Genomic DNA, 5,550 nt, shown 5'->3' with positions numbered 1-5,550 from the left:
GGATCAACATTGTAAAAATGGCTATCTTGCCAAAAGCAATCTACAGATTCAATGCAATCCCCATCAAAATTCTAACTCAATTCTTCTACGAATTAGAAAGGGCAATGGGCAGATTCATCTGGAATAACAAAAAGCCTAGGATAGCAAAAACTCTTCTCAAGGATAAAAGAACCTCTGGTGGAATCACCATGCCGGACCTAAAGCTGTACTACAGAGCAATTGTGATAAAAACTGCATGGTATTGGTATAGTGACAGACAAGTAGACCAATGGAACAGAATTGAAGACCCAGAGATGAACCCACACACCTATGGTCACTTGATCTTTGACAAGGGAGCTAAAACCATCCACTGGAAAAAAGACAGCATTTTCAACAAATGGTGCTGGCACAACTGGCGGTTATCATGTAGAAAAATGGGAATTGATCCATTTCTATCTCCTTGTACTAAGGTAAAATCTAAGTGGATTAAGGAACTCCACATAAAACCAGAGACACTGAAACTTATAGAGGAGAAAGTAGGGAAAAGCTTCGAAGATATGGGTACAAGGGAAAAATTCCTGAATAGAACAGCAATGGCTTGTGCTGTAAGATCGAGAATCGATAAGTGGGACCTCATAAAATTGCAAAGCTTCTGCAAAGCAAAAGACACCGTCAATAAGACAAAAAAGCCACCAACAGATTGGGAAAGGATCTTTACCTATCCCAAATCGGATAGGGGACTAATATCCAATATATATAAAGAACTCAAGAAGGTGGACTCCAGAAAATCAAATAACCCCATTAAAAATGGGGCTCAGAGCTGAACAAAGAATTCTCACCTGAGGAATACCGAATGACTGAGAAGCACCTGAAAAAATGTTCAACATCCTTAATCATCAGAGAAATGCAAATCAAAACAACCCTGAGATTCCACTTCACTCCAGTCAGAATGGCTAAGATAAAAAATTCAGGTGACAGCAGATGCTGGCGAGCATGTGGAGAAAGAGGAACACTCCTCCATTGTTGGTGGGATTGCAAGCTTGTACAACCACTCTGGAAATCAGTCTGGTGTTTCCTCAGAAAATTGGACATAGTACTACCGGAGGATCCAGCAATACCTCTCCTGGGCATATATCCAGAAGATGTCCCAACCAGTAAGAAGGACACATGCTCTACTATGTTCATAGCAGCCTTATTTATAATAGCCAGAAGCTGGAAAGAACCCAAATGCCCCTCAACAGAGGAATGGATACAGAAAATGTGGTACATTTACACAATGGAGTACTACTCAGCTATTAAAAAGAATGAATTCATGAAATTCCTAGGCAAATGGATGGACCTGGAGGCCATCATCCTGAGTGAGGTAACCCAATCACAAAGGAACTCGCACAATATGTACTCACTGATAAGTGGATATTAGCCCAGAATCTTAGGATACCCAAGATATAAGATACAATTTGCTAAATGCATGAAACTCAAGAAGAGAGATCAAAAAAGTGTGGACACTTTGCCCCTTCCTAGAAATGGGAACAAAACACCCATGGAAGGAGTTACAGAGACAACATTTGGAGCTGTGACGAAAGGATGGACCATCTAGTGATTGCCATATGCAGGGATCCATCCCATAATCAGCTTCCAAACGCTGACACCATTGCATACACTAGCAAGATTTTGCTGAAAGGACCCAGATATAGCTGTCTCTTGTGAGACTATGCCGGGGCCTAGCAAACACAGAAGTGGATGATCACAGTCAGCTATTGGATGGATCACATGGCCCCCCAATGGAGGAGCTAGAGAAATTACCCAAGGAGCTAAAGGGAACTGCAACCCTATAGGTGGAACAACAATATGAACTAACCAGTACCCCGGAGCTCTTGTCTCTAGCTGCATATGTATCAAAAGATGGCCTAGTCGGCCATCACTGCAAAGAGAGGCCCATTGGACTTGCAAACTTTATATGCCCCAGTTCAGGGGAACGCCAGGGCCAAAAAGGGGGAGTGGGTGGGTAGGGGATTGGGGATGTGGGTATGGGGGACTTTTGGGATAGCATTGAAAATGTAAATGAGGAAAATACCTAATAAAAATATTAAAAAAAAAGAAAAGCTGTTTTTCAAAGCTGAGGAAATACAACATGGTTGGAGTACTACTCAGCTATTAAAAAGAATGAATTTATGAAATTCCTAGGCAAATGGATGAACCTGGAGGGCATCATCCTGAGTAAGGTAACCCAATCACAAAGGAACTCACATAATATGTACTCACTGATAAGTGGATATTAGCCCAGAAACTTAGGATACCCAAGATATAAGATACAATTTGCTAAATGCATGAAACTCAAGAAGAGAGATCAAAAAAGTGTGGACACTTTGTCCCTTCTTAGAATTGGGAACAAAACACCCATGGAAGGAGTTACAGAGACAAAGTTTGGAGCTGTGACAAAAGGATGGACCATTTAGAGACTGCTATATCTGGGGACCCATCCCATAATCAGCTTCCAAACGCTGACACCATTGCACACACTAGCAAGATTTTGCTGAAAGGACCTAGATAGAGCTCTCTCTTGTGAGACTATGCCGGGGCCTGGCAAACAGAGAAGTGGATGATCACAGTCAGTTATTGGATGGATCACAGGGTCCCCAATGGAGGAGCTAGAGAAAGTACCCAAGGAGCTAAAGGGATCTGCAACCCTATAAGTGGAACGACATTATGAACTAACCAGTACCCCGGAGCTCTTGACTCTAGCTGCATATGTATCAAAAGATGACCTAGTCGGCCATCACTGGAAAGAGAGGCCCATTGGACTTGCAAACTTTATATGCCCCAGTACAGGGGAATGCCAGGGCCAAAAAGGGGGAGTGGGTGGGTAGGGGAGTGTGGTTGGGGAGGGTATGGGGGACTTTTGGGATAGCATTGGAAATGTAAATCATGAAAATACCTAATAAAAATATTAAAAAAAAAGAAAAGCTGTTTTTCAAAGCTGAGGAAATACAACATGGTATCAGATATTCTATTGTTAATGGAAGCTACTACAGAAAGTTCTTTTTTTATTGGGTATTTATTTCAATTACATTTCTAATGCTATCCCAAAAGTCCCCCACATGCTTCCCCACCCACTCCCCTACCCACCCACTCCCACTTCTTGGCCCTGGCGTTCCCCTGTACTGAGGCATATAAAGTTTGCACGACCAATGGGCCTCTCTTTCCACTGATGGCCGACTAGGCCATCTTCTGATTCATATGCAGCTAGAGTCAAGAGCTCCGGGGTACTGGTTAGTTCATATTGTTGTTCCACCTATAGGATTGCAGATCCCTTCAGTTCCTTGAGTACTTTCCCTAGCTCCTCCACTGGGGGCCCTGTGATCCATCCAATAGCTGACTGTGAGCATCCACTTCACTACAGAAAGTTCTTATGTGCTCAAAGAAATCAGTGCCTTTTGACGCAGAACAAAAACCAAAAAATATCCCAATTACTGTCAATACTTTCAAAACCAGCATTATCAAACTTGATTTTCATTAGAATGCTATTTTTTCACACTAGTAATTCAAAACTCAAGTCCCAGATTTTATATACATATACATATGTATACATACATACACACACACACACACACACACACACACACACACACACATATATATATAAATGCAAACAATTATTGTGCTTCATCTTCGGGACAAGAATGCCAAGTGAACCTCTCCTCGTAGAAGGCAGTGACAATCTGAGGACGCTTCATATTCGCCTCCTTTGGCAGCACCAAGCCAGCCTCATGTGAGTTCTTCCACTTCATGAGAAACATTAATTCTCACTGCTGTCGGTGGCACCGATTATTCGTTCAGGGTCAAGACCTCTGGCAAAGCCCCTTGGTTTGTCAGCAGCGTCTCTCTTCTTCAATTTGCTATCATCAGATTCACTGTCAGATAAAGATTTCCTTTTTGTACCATCTTTTTCTTTACCAGGTTTTTGAGGATTAAGAAATGCTTCAGTTAATTCTGGACAATCTAAATTTCCTTCTGGTTCCCAAGTATTATCAGCATCTGTGAACCCCTTCCACTTCAGGAAATACTCCACCTTCCCATTCACTACATGACGGTCCAGTACTTTTTCTACCACAAATTCTTCAGGCTCTGCCTCTTCAACTTTTTTACTCCTTTTATTTTGTTTCTTTCCCACTTTTTTGCAATGTAGTTTTATTGAAGGCTATTTTTAAAATTTAATCAAAGACTTGAAGAGTTCACCGTTCAGATGCTCATGGCCGCGGAGCTTGCCCTAGCCTTGGTTTTGATTTCATCTGATCTTTACTTCTGACTGACTCTTGAGACAAATAATGTTGTTTTTGTAGGTGAAGAAAGTTTTGCAGATAGGAAAGTGAGTCGAGTAGGGTTAAGTAGTTGCTTAAAGTCAGACAGCTTGTAGGAGACAATCTGTGTTTAAGTATCAAAGTTGAACTCTTTTTTAAAATATTGAGCTATTTTTTGATAGACATGGCTTACAGTATTGACAAAAGCATCAATGTCCAACTTTCAGGCACTGTACCACAGTGTATATATGAAAAGTAGTTTAGACACCATCAGAACTCTGCTCCCCTTTTCTTCCAATTTCTTGAACATCAAATCCCAGGTGGACTTAAGAGTTTCTGAATTGTACAAGGTACATGATAATGCTCGGTGGATATTGTAAAAATGTCCAGATGACCAAATGATGGGTGGAGAAAAGAACTCTCAGAAGATGGCAGGAAGAATTACTTATCTAGACCCTGTTGCTTGCCTTCTGTCATCTCAGCATTTAAGGCTGAAGCACAGAATTGCAGAGACCACAAAACTGCAAACAAAATAACAGAGGAAATACAGACCGAGAGAAGCACATTTGCTTGCTTTGTAGGCAAGCAGGATGTATTTATCTCTGACTGGTTGTGCTGTACTTATCCAGGATGTAATAAAATCCAGCCTAGAACAGGGTGGGGGAGAATGTCTAGTAAACTCTCACTTCAGACTATACCTTGCACCTTCCTTCTTTATTCCTCTCAAGAATTCTAAGAGGCTGGTATTATGAGCTTTATTGAGTAATGAGGATAAAAGAGCTTTTTGATCTGCTCAAGCGAGGCAGATAAACTGCAGAATCAAATCTCTAATCCAGTTTGGGCTCAGTGCCCATGGCTGTCCCACTAACCCATTGAGGAAGAACACCTGCTTGCTGTAAGCTTCCCCCAAGGGATTTCAGAAAGGCTGCATGGGAGACTTTCTGTCATTACACTGTAAATCTGTTCTGACAAATCCCAAAGTGATTCTTTGAGAACAGGTTCATGTCAACTATTTGTACTATATTTTATGCCTCCTAGAACACTACTGTTTCTAAAAACTTCAAAGGAATGAAATTTTGAAAACTTTCCCCTAAACTTAGTTTTCTTAAAACACTTGAAAAGCCGAGGACCTGGGTTCTGTAGAACAGACATTATGAAATTATATATAAGGTAAGTCTAGCACAGCCTGAGAAGTGAATGCCTGTGAGTCAGAGAGGTCGTTTATTTTCATATTATCAGTGCCTGTCATGTAATAGGGATTAATATTTGTTAA

General features: G+C 41.2%; 1 pseudogene; it reads right to left on the bottom strand.

Moving 5' to 3' along the window:
* Positions 1 to 3,510: 3,510 nt before the first annotated feature.
* On the bottom strand, positions 3,511 to 4,245 carry Gm7721 (predicted gene 7721; annotated as a pseudogene).

The sequence above is a fragment of the Mus musculus genome, chromosome 5, assembly GCF_000001635.26.
Source record: "Mus musculus strain C57BL/6J chromosome 5, GRCm38.p6 C57BL/6J".
NCBI classification, from domain to species: Eukaryota; Metazoa; Chordata; class Mammalia; order Rodentia; family Muridae; genus Mus; species Mus musculus.
The sequence above is the reverse complement of the archived record's forward strand: the minus strand, read 5'-3'. Positions and strand labels throughout refer to the sequence as shown.